The sequence below is a fragment of the Anopheles aquasalis genome, chromosome 2, assembly GCF_943734665.1.
Source record: "Anopheles aquasalis chromosome 2, idAnoAquaMG_Q_19, whole genome shotgun sequence".
Lineage (NCBI taxonomy): Eukaryota > Metazoa > Arthropoda > Insecta > Diptera > Culicidae > Anopheles > Anopheles aquasalis.
The window spans coordinates 31280001-31291894 of record NC_064877.1 but is presented as its reverse complement, the minus strand read 5'-3'; the positions used below and the strand labels follow the sequence as shown (position 1 = coordinate 31291894).

At 48.4% G+C, this 11894-nt stretch overlaps 1 protein-coding gene across 3 annotated transcripts in view; it reads left to right on the top strand.

Annotated features, from left to right (window-relative positions):
• Positions 1-9287: 9287 nt before the first annotated feature.
• The window catches only part of LOC126572131 (uncharacterized), a 221483-nt gene continuing 218876 nt past the window's right edge, over positions 9288-11894 (top strand). For all 3 annotated transcript variants that reach the window (XM_050231198.1, XM_050231197.1, XM_050231196.1), the window contains exons 1-2: positions 9288-9428; positions 10811-11416. The gene's annotated coding sequence lies outside the window, so the exon portion shown is untranslated. The remainder of the gene's footprint in view (positions 9429-10810; positions 11417-11894) is intronic.

Here is an 11894-nt window from a genome sequence, read left to right as displayed (position 1 = left end):
ACGATTGGTAACGCGACGGTTGATTGCCTGTTGATAACGAACATCATTTAGGAAGCTAATTGATCAATGGCCAAACAAAAACGCTCCTCGGTCACAGAAATTCGAAACTGCGTGGTTTCTCACCGACACCATCAACAAGCCGGGTCCAGGTTTGCTACTTTGGCAGCGTGGCCGATCACCGATAGCTGCCCCACCAGCTTTTGTTCAATCAATTGATAACAGACGAGAGCGCTGCATGTAATTACCATTTAATGGTTTCCCATTTCCCGCGGGAAGTAGCGCGTTTCACGATCGCAACAAGGCGGAACCCATCAGTGACATTATCGGCCGGGGCGCCGAATCGTTCACGGGCCGGCAACTTTCACCCGAAAATTCAAGGGTTGATTAATCAAATCAAAGCTACGACTCTAGCGGGTCCTGGCCCTGGTCCCGATCCGTGTCACGACACCAGTCGAATGGCGAGAAGACGCACAAGCCTCAGGTTCATATTGTTGCAAACAATCTGCTGTTGTTGCTGCTGCTGCTGCTGCTGCGAGTGCGAATGCTTTGAAAAGTTAGCTCAATTTCCATTAGGAGAGCATGACATTAATCATAACTCTTCCCTCTAGTCTCGTCTCTCCCTATGTCGCTCGATGAGTGCGCAGCAAGTTCTAGAGCTTCGGGCGGAAAATTAACGAGACAATAAGTAAGTGCACGTGCGGTACTAGCGTCCGGCGCAGCACATGGCCGGTGCTTAGCGAAGAGATGGGAATAGGCTGTTGGGTGGGTGTGCGGGTAAGCAACTTCGATACATTTCGGTAAAACCGGGAATTTCGGGAATGTTTGCGCCAGGACAGCCAACTAGGAAGCGTGCACTTGCCAGGGGGAACCAGAGCCACAACCAGATGAGACGCTTTTGTGAGGTTATGGTTTTGAAAAATGAATCGTCCTAATGAATACTTAACAAACACTGGTGGCACTGTTTGCTATTAATTGCTTGCTAACAAACGATTAGTTGCAATTGTGTCGCACCGCAATCGTCGCAGAAGAGAAGATCTCACTTTCAAAAAGGGAGCCCTTTGTTTATTTACTGTTTATGGCACTCGTAATACGTCTAGTTGTAGTAATTAGGACCTCAGCAAAACTGAAGAAGAAGAAAACGAATGAAAGAGAAAGAAATTTCAATTCCTGGGGGTTGCTGTGTGACCGGATGAATGTGATAGTGGTTATTGGATTTGTGCAAAACGACCTCTACCCGACCACTGCTCGACCACTTCTTCGACGATCTTCTTCCTCAGCTGCACCGTAATACCAGCTCGTATGCACCTGCTGGGGCACCTAAAATGCGGAGTAATTTGATCAACGGGAGAAAGGAATCTCCCCAATAGGGGAACGGCTAGCTGCAGCTGGAGTGGAAAAAGAGATCTCACACCCCCGTCCCCACCCCGAAAATACCCAAACCACACACATTTAATCATGCCTAAAAGGGGGGACACACTCTGCCTGTTTCTCTCGACGTGGACCTCTCGAGCGGTGACCGAGGGTGTGAATCGTTAACCGGTGCTTCACTCCAGGTGCCTCCAGTTGGGTTTCTGACCCGTTCCTGGAGATCGGTTTGGGGTTTTTGGGTTTCTTTTTGCGGCGGGGAAGGGTACGAAAGGCCCTGTGTGGGGGTCCCAGTGTGTGGGTTGCGGTATTTAAATCAAAGTTAGTACCGTTTCCCAGGTGCCCCCCCCCGGGGGTTCTCTCTCTTCCCCTCAGAGGTTCCATAGCAGACGAGTCACTGTGGTGTACTGGCCTGGCCCTGGTGTTAAGTGTCACTTGGAAAACGCTGGACGGCTGCTTTGGGGGGTAGCAGTTGTCCACACGGTTCGATGAGGGGTCAACCTTGGACTCCATGGAACACCATGGCTCCGGATGCAGGAAGCGTCCCCAGGAACACTCCCGCCCGATGGCTGCAAAAGGTTGACAGGTGGTAGTACGGTGCGATGTGGTGTGGTCTGCTTCCGAACCGGGGAAGGATGATCCACATCAACCGGAACGAGCACGAGTACGAGTTCGCTAGGATTCACTGCGGATAAGGGAACGCCGGCCGCGTCGCTTTGCTCGGGTAGTTTTGAAGTTGTAATCCAACCCAAAAACATATGCACTTTTACGTATTCTAATGACTTCAATAATTAAAGAAGTCCTTCGTCGTTCGTTCGGCAGACAGACCAAGGACCAGGACCAGCACCAGAACCCGGATCCGGACCCGTACCGGTGCTTTTGGGGTTGCTCTCGAGCTGCTGCTGCTACTGGTGGTGGTTGATCCGGACACAATCCCCAACCCACTCACCAGGGAAGGTGGCTGGTTTGCTTGGAATGCAAATTCAGCAGCAGACCTTCGGGGCCTTCCGTTGTATGTACCGTCTGCCCGTCTGTGGTCTCCCCTCTGAGGCGAACTCGGAGATAAAAGTATGACGAAGGGATTGCTTAGCTGAAATTAGTTTCACTTTACTGGCTTGCTTGCTTACGAGTTTGTCCGCCTCATTGCCATCCGGACTGCCGCAGTCGGTGGAGTGGCAGTGGCAGTTGACCGAATGGCTGCTCTCGTGCCGAGAGGGTAACACGAAGCCCCAGGCCAGAACATCATGTATCCGGTTTTTATATGTTGCTCTGGCCAAAGGTACCCCCCCGGGGGCTAGTGGAGTGATGGTGGTGGTGCAAACCGACCTGCATTTACCGATGGCCTGGTATGGAAATGGAAAATATTAACACTCCACCGGCATAGATCCCAAATTTGTCTTCCCTGGAGAGTATAATCGTTTCATCGTCCCACTGTCTGTCCGCCCGCACCGGGAGTCCGAGCTGCTGGTGGCCACCACGCATTGCAATACGAAGCGGAAATGGAACGTACTAAGCGCCGGCTCCAGCTCCGGCTGCCTAGTTCCTAGTGGAACTACTAGAGAAGTGTGGCGTCTGTCGGACAAATGGCCGGGACCGGTAGGCTGGCCTCACGAAGAATTTGCTGCAGCTCTCTCTCTCTCTGCACGCACCGTTGCTGGGGATCGAAAGTCTGTCGAATCCTTTCAATTGCTCAGAAATTTGCTGTTTCAATTGCACGGCCCAGCATTCGGGGGAGCAGCGGGTTGTCGCTTTCGGTTCGGACGATCTGGCCTCATTTAGCGAGACACTCCACCGGTGTCCACCGGCGGTCGAGCCCGTTGTGTTCGTCTCGTTGTGTCTCGGAACTGTGTCGGATTTCTGACTTTCTGCAGAAGCAAAGAGGATAAGTGGGGATTAGCATTAGTCCTGGGGAAGGATTTTGGATTTAAAGCGATTTCATGTCGTCTTCTTTTCCTATTGTTCCACACGCGTTCCATTCCACACGGGCCCGGCCGATAAAAAGGCTCATGTGGTGTGGTTTTGTCCAGTAAGCTGGAGAAATGATACATACAGACACACAGACACATTTTGCTCGGCCCCCTCGGTTGAGCCTAAGCTCGGCTCTCGGTGGGGTTTGTGTGAATTGTTGCGAAAAATGAGGGCCAGTCTGGGACGCGGAGCAAATCGGTAGATAGGATTTAATTGGGGCACAGTTGGGCGCTGAATGGTTCCCGGGAGTAAATGGGAATCGCTTCAAAATATGCATCACTCATCACAGGAAATGCACAGTGAGACTATCGCCCGCTCCTTTGGTTCTGCTCTGCTCTGGGTCTTACAATTTGTTCTGAATGTACACTTTAGAGTTTTGTGTTTGAATATGTGTGGTTGATGTGGAGAGTTTTAGACCAGGGGCCCAACACTCCAACAGATGAAGATAGTCTTGAGAGCTGCCACTGATTAAAGGAAGTGTATAAGTCGATTTGGTGATACTTTCTTAAGGGAGGACTGCGGTATTTGATTTTTTTGGTGACACATGATTTTAACATTTTTCCCTGAAAGCAGATCCTTTCAAGAACATTGTGAAATTTTTATGGATCAATCGAAGCAAAAATGACCCAGTTAGAGATTTTTTCAAATTCGCGTTGTTCCAAATTGTTCTCATCGTCACCTATTTCTAACCAAGCTCTTGTTTATCCTTTAACTTTTTCAATGATTAATCTTTAAAATGTGTAAAACGTGTGGAAAAGTGATTGAAATGACTTTTCTAACTGCGTCTGTCTTTTTAGAACAAATTTAAATAAAACAATTACATTGTTTTGATCAACTTTTTCAGAGTTTTCGGGGAACGAACCTGCCAAAATTAGGCATCCCGCCTGTAGTCATTCGTCATCCAAAAGATCTGCAGGCAGTTTTGAAGATAAAACGATAGAGTTCTCGATTTGTTCAAATCCGAACACACCTGATAAATAGGGGAAAACAAGTTGCCCGAGTTCTGCAAACACATCTTGATACCATTCTAGCTCGCAACGACAAACGGTGGTTGTTGGGCCACCTCTGCATCAGGTAGGTACGAGAAGAGATTGCAGCAGATAGATGAAAACTGCAAATGAAAGTTTGACACCAACGGAAAAAAACCAGAAGGACCGGTATCAAGCAAAGTCTGTGATTGTGACTCCTTCGTACTGTGAAGATTAGTATCAGTAGGGAGTCTTTAAGACGAAAAGACAAATATTTCAACACTACCTGTATGACACTGATGGCGACGTGATTTATGGGGAAAGCAATTATCTGACGATGTTGATAAATGTAGTATGTGGAGATGCACTGGCAATCATTAACTGAATCATTTGTTTTTCAGTTAATGTTAAGAATGAAGCAGCTGATAATTAAATACGAAAGATACCAAAAAGACATGTTTATTTGCATTTTGTTTATTTGTATTTTTGAAAAGATACTACACAATAAAATGCTGTTATAAGTTTTAATCGTGTGTCTACCTTCAATTTGTTGAGCGTGAAGATTTGTATGACGAAAAAGAAAGATATCTTTAATTCAACCAAGTATAATACTTATTCGCTGACCGAAAAAGTCATGTTGGTGAGTGGTGGCTTTACAGACAAACCATTCCCTTTTCAGCGACGCCCGGTGTACGTCTGGTTCCAGCACAGTGGTTCGGGTGAAAGTAATGAAGTCTGACAAGCACGGCACTGGGTCACCGGGGCTGTTCTAGAGACAGTTTTTCACCCTTCCAGCATTATTACTCATTAGCCTAACTAACCCCTTCAAACAGTGTGCTGACCTGATTATTGCATCTCGTTACCTCCGTAACGTCCGCCCACGTAAGCGAATATAATTTTATCATTTCAAAATTCGCTCATTTTCCCCATCACACCAACGTAACCTCTCCCTTCTTTGCTTCCAAAGACTCACCACGTTTCTTCTTCATCAGTACCAAGCAAAGGACAGGGCTTTTTGCAGACGGAGTGTCGGTCAAAAGCAGAGAAAGGTGAACGCAAAAGGCAAAAAAGAGAGGAAAAAGAAAGGAAAAAAAAACGAAACGCCTGAAATTGCCATCCCCACAATCGGCACATCTCTCAATAATTCCCACGTAGCGCGATGGGGTGGAAACCTTCTCCCGCTCCATGCCACCCCTTCAGCTACCGAGCCACTCCCGTCTCTTCTCCAGCAACAGCAGGAGAAGGATCGCAGCCACCGTGCGTGGAGGGTGTCCTTTTGAAAATGCGATACCCCCTCCCGCTACGGACCTCTCACCAGGACCCGGGGAGGACCTGGGCGTCGGCTGTGCTTCACACTCGGTGACTCGGTGACTCGTTGACTCGTTCAATACCAACCAACAAGTCCCAGCCCCACCCCCATTCCCCAAACTCCCGAACCCAACCTCTGTTTTAGTCGACGACATGCCCTTTTTCTAAGCCCACCGGAAACCCACCGTCACGCAATTCGTTTTACGTTCGTTTGAAAAACCACTCTGCGGAAAACCCATTAACTCACCACTTAACGCAAACTCCTTTTTTGCGGGCACCCTGGCTCCGCTCGTGCATTCGACCCAAGCGCACTCTCTCTCTTTCTCTCTTTCCCGGGAAGTTTCTCTTTCTCTTTCTCTCTCACTTTCGTTCCGGTGCTTTATCATTCGCTCACTCACTCACTCGCTCGCTCAGCCCGGGGTTCGCTTATCTGACTAACAGACTTCTTTTTCTTCATGTCATAATTGGTTACTTCCTATCGGACGATCGTGTCACCGCACCCAAGGCGGGGGGGGGGGGGGGGGGGGGGGGAGTGAGTAAGAGAGCGCGGATCCTTCGGTCTGATGGTTTCACTCCCATCGCCCTCCACCCCTTCGCCAACCATTCGCTATTCGTCAATTTTCTCTTGGAGCAAAAGTTCGCGCGACAGCTTCGAGCAAATGGCCGGGCTAGTGCTGCATTGATGCGTGTCTGGGGTGCGCCGACGATGCCGACGAGAGAGCTATACAATGTGCAAGGATACTTGCCCGACTGCAGTCGTCGGTTGAGAGGACGATATTATCTGATAAATAAAGTTCACGATAAGGCTTCAATTTCAAGTAAACATGACGATGTCACGGTGATGTTCGCTGGTTGGAATGCTAGGAGTAAGGATGGCAACAACTTAATTAAAAAAGTGTACCCTGGATGAGTTGGTGGCGAGAAAGCACACTACGGGACACTTCCGCACTTCGAAGTCAGACGGCATTGAGACAGTACGGCATCTGATTATTCAAATTGTGCCTTTAGGACTTTAATTATATTAAACCTTTTGCTGGAGAAAGTGAGCCATACGGCGTTGCGAGGAACACAACATTGAAGTTGTGAGAAGTGTCAGCAACAATCCCACGGTTTGGACCCATGACCTGCCCCTAGGAAGTTGTTGTTCGTGTGGCGTGCGGTGTTCATCCGGCGTAAAAGTTGTTGACATTCTCAGGCGCACGGTGAGATGCTCGAGAATCTCTCGATTTCTCGCCTCGGTCCGTGGACATCCCGAGATGTAACGAGAACGGTCCGAACGCTCATCGGAGAAGGAAGGTATTGGAAAGTCCACTCCAAATTATCATCTGCAGGTCCCGTTCGGTGTGTTTTTGGGGTCCAAATCGGCATCCGGTCCATTAGCAACGCATCAAAAAAACAAATGAAGAAATGTTGTTCCCTTTCTGAACCACAAATCGTGGATCATCGTTCCGTTTGACGATTTGTGTTCGTCCTGGCGGCTGCCCAGAAAGTAGGCACTGCAATCTGCGCATGACCATCGAAAGGGGCAGCAGCAGTAGGCCGCTCGTTCGGTTTGCGTTTGTTTATCTTCATATCCTTCGGGCTCATGGTGCCCCCGCTTCGGGTTTTGGTTCCACCGACGGCTTGGGGTGATCAAGATGAACCGTTACCGAATGATGACCACCGGAGAGACAGAGAGAGAGAGAGAGAGCGAGCGCAGAATGAGCATCACGCAAATGATTTTCACGACGATGATGATGCTGCTGCTGCTGCCGCTGACGCGGTTCAGCGAGTAGAAATTGAAAAATAACAACATTTGCAAAAGGGCCAACGTGGGTAATCCTTGTTTATGTTGCCGTTTGTGACCCGTTACGTGCCAATCGCGATCAATGGCGTGAGAGGTGAGGACGGACCGCGGTGGTGTCGGTGCCGGTGGCGTTACTATTTTCTATTTGCAGGTGATTTGGTGATACTATGTAAATGGATGGATAACATTCACCCCGGGATGGCTTTGGCGTGTTTTGAGCGCTGTATGGGGTTCGCTTTGAAGGGCAGATAGGGTCATCACGATTAAAACGCGTACTTTTTGGTGTACCATTCGAACAGGATGCTAATGAGTTCGGGAAGAAATTGAACAATACAATTGCTGGCATACGATACTGGATTTAATTGCTTTTTAAAGAATTTAGGGTTAAGGTGGTATTTGCATGCAGTCTAAAACGCTAGAAGAGATCCTCGAATATGCGAGATCATTCGATTTCATTCGATCGTTTATGTATTTCTCACTACAAATATGAATGCAACATCTTGGAGTTATTGATTGGACACTCAATTGTAGAAATTAAAGCATAACAAAGTTTGTCACTGGAATCTTGAATGAGAAAACAAACACAAACGAATCTAATCACACCGTAGAGGAGGGGTCTGAAACTCGCGGCCAGCCAAATTATTTTGTGCGGTTTGTGGCCACGTCCACGGTGTGTATGTATGTTAAATTTGGTCATTGATTGCAAGTTCTATGTAATTTTATCATCTGCATTTGTTGGAATTGAACATTGGTGACATATTTGCAAAACACTGTTGTCATTTGTTTGAAAATGGAATGAAGGAACATTTTATTCAACTTTTCAACATTCACCACAAAATGGGGTTTGAGATTTCAGGGTTATTTAGTTAAATTGCTAATTTAAATTTCTATTATAAACCCCTGAAAGTATGCAATTTTATCCGTTACCTGGCGCCTCCATCATCGGATTTCGGCAACGGAGATACATAATTTCGTATTTCCGGCGCGGAGACCAGTTATGGAATTGCGTTTACCTCTCTGGCCACAAACACTGGCAACGGTTGGACTTTGGTGGGAAAAAGCAAATCTAATAAAGCCATGCACCTTAAAATTATGTGTTGTAGTGGCTCGCGACTTGGTTGATAGATTAATCTGCGGACCGTTGGCTGGCTGTTACATTCTTCTGCGGTCCGCATGAGATATGATTTTAAGATCCTTGATCTAGAGCAATCCAGGACCAAGTATAGCCTCTTGGTGGTCCCGGGGCACACAATAATAACAGCCGATCCTAAATTGTTTATCACTTGAAACGGAACGGATTTTTTTCAGCTAGTTCTAGATTTTACACAAAAAAACCCCTACAAATGCTGCTTTATATTGTTAATTCATTTGTTATAATTGCTTGAATAATGCTGTACGAGTATGAGTTTGTGTGGCGCGGCTGTAACATTTCGATTCGAGTCACAGTATTTCATTGTGTTCCATAATCTTTTGACTTTTATTCGCCATCTCCAGGATCGAGACTTCGTTAACACAACATTAATAGAGGATGAATTTTCTTAATAAATTGATTTCATTTCTTCAGGATCTTTGTTGTCTTGATCTTTGAGTTAAAAATCTGAAAAATCTAATAAAATGATGACCGTTAGCACCAGCATCTCACGACATGAGCTAAATCCTGAGCTCATTCAATTCATCTCACTTCAATCTCACCTCACTTTCGCTCTCGGGATTTTCCCATTTTCTCACTCGAGATGTCCCAGCATCTTCCGGCCGAACAAGCGCCCGAACCGAAACGGTGAACGGCGAACGGCAGAAAACCGACCGCACCAGCCGAGCACGCGCTCGGATGAATCCCGGATGTTCGGCGCTGGATGCTGGAACGCGTTCTGTGCTCCAGTTTGGCAACATCCCGCGATGGTGTAACAACCGTGCCCGTGTGTCGGTGGTGTATCCCTGTTTCGATCCGTGCTCGATATCGTACCGTGTACGTCCTTTGGCGGAGACCAGAGCCGTTTGGTTCTAGCGTACACGACACGCTACATCACGCTACGGTAACGGCCTTTCCAGTTCAATCCAGTTCGTACCCGGTAATCCGATTTTCCTGGACCTGGCGCTACGCATCGGGGAGCGACAATCAGATCATCCGGGTCCGGTACGGCACCGTCGTGACCGTGTTGGTTTTGTGATCGAAACGAAACACTAACCAGCTTCATGGTTAGCGTGTGGCGCCATCATGCTGCAGCTTCCAGCCATTCCAAAAGTCCAAACTACGTCACACACAACTCGCCAGTAACTGGAAGCACTGGCTGGCCGGGTTTCGGTGTGGGAGTCCCAGCAACCGGCGACCCCTGAATCCCAGGGAAAGAAACTGTGATAAATTGCTTGGCCCTGTTTTGGATGAAACTTTTGGAACAAATCTCGCCCAGGCCACCGTTGAGCACCGTCACACTACACACCCCATTGCGTAATGGCGCTGGTGCGGATTGGTTTAAGGTCGAATTCTCGACGTCGAATTCTCGGCGACCCCTAGACACTCGGGCCAGTAGCTGCCCGGAGATCCCGGGGAATGGCCGCCCCAGTATTCTTTCTAGCAGCAGCCTGCAGCAACCGCCTCTAGTCGCTCATTACTTTAGTGCTAAGCGTGGATCCACCATTTCGGACCGAGAGCCGCCGCCGCAATGGCGCGAACGGAATTTGAAATCGATACAATCGATACAGTCAATCAGCATCGACACCAGCATCATCACCAGCATCATCATCATCATCAGCATCATCATTGACCATTTCCTGTGGCATAACGACGCCCTCATCATGCGCTGTTTTTGTCTTTCACCATTTCTTCGGGGGCGAATGCTGCTGGACTGCGAAAGTGCTACGCCAGCACAAATGGACACGCCAATGGTGGTGGCGGTGGTGGTCGTTGTTCCGTTTCTATTTCCTTGGTCCCTATCAGTTAGGGACACGCAGCGCGTCGCGCCGTGTTTTCGGTGGTCAGCCGTATTTTTGCCTTTTTGGATAATGTTGGCATTACTTTGCTTTGCGCCATTTCGTCGCGTTCTTTTTTATAATGGAAATGGCAACATTGGAATCTTTTCGGAACATTTTCCTTTCCGCGTGGAAGTGAATTTCCATTTAATGGTGGCTTTTGCTGAATGGATCTCGGTGCCGTTTGCCGCTGCAGTCGTTTAATCGCGCACAGGGCGGAGAATGATAAGGTTTTCATATTCTGATATCTTGAGAGCGTATTATTGCGATGTCCTTTTGTGTGTTCGCACGATAAGGAATGATTGTATCAGTGCTGGCTTCTCATTTACGAGTGCATTGATTTCGATAACAATTGTTGTAAATTTTCCCCAAAACTGTCCAAAGAATAGAGAAAATCGTCCTTGTCCTGGTGTCGTTCATACTAACAAGCGAAAGCACATCTTTCCAGAGTGATTTCAGGTGGTACTAGACCGTGAAGACCTGCAGACCACCAGAAAAAAGGTGAGGTGGATATGAGTGCACACTCTGGGATGACACTGTGTGGTCGCGTATCGGTGGTTGATGCCAGTCTGTCGAAGTGAAGTGTGCTGTTGTCGCGTGGAAGAATGCTACCTCTCCGTCTGCGTGTCTGAAGCTCTGAAGAGATGATTGTAGAGTGTGTGTTCTTTTGGTGATCCAGGTGTTGAGGTGGTGCCAGTGGTGCCAGTGGTGCCAGTGGTGCTTGCAACAGTAGTGCACCGTCCGTGTACATGGTGATGGTGGTTCCGCAGTAGATGAAGCAGAAGCAAGCGTCGGTGGCGGTGAGAAGCATTCAAGCTAAAGTGTCGTGCGAGATTCTCTTTCGCTGGTTCGCCGATGTGCAGTTTATTTACTGAATACGTTCGTTCGAATAGAGTGTGTACTGCTCGCCTTCGTGTTGAAAGGTGTGCAGGTGTGTGCCGGAGTGCCGTGAACCCTGGGGAAAGGATAGAAAAGGAGCAAAAGGACTGCAGCTCGACCTCGGCACACCGGTCTATCCGACTTATTCTTCTCCTCCCTACACCCTACGAACAAGGTCAGTTTCGCACACTTTCTTTATTACATTTTATGCTAAATTATGCAAATCGATCACCGCACATACCGGGGGATGGGATTCTTTTGCACTTAAATCGACCGGACCACAAAGAGGGATCTGGGCCGAGGATCTCCGGTACGTTGGTGGCACTGGTGAACAATTAGCCTGGGATTAGTGTCCACCGGCGACTGACGGACTGTGGGGACTGTGGGTCATCTTATCAGCCCAGCAACCCGAAAACCGTGCCGGTGCACGGTGCACCGTGCTGTGGCGGTGAAATGGTCCCAGGTTGACTTGACATTGGCCAAAAAAGGGGCGGGGGGGGGGGGAAGAAGAATGTATGCCGCAGGACCAAACCACGACCACGACTACGACGACGACGACGACGACGAGCGGTGAACGTAACAGAGAACTCGAATGGGACTGGAATTAGCATCACAAACAGTGCCAGACCAGTGCACAGTACGGACGGACCCGG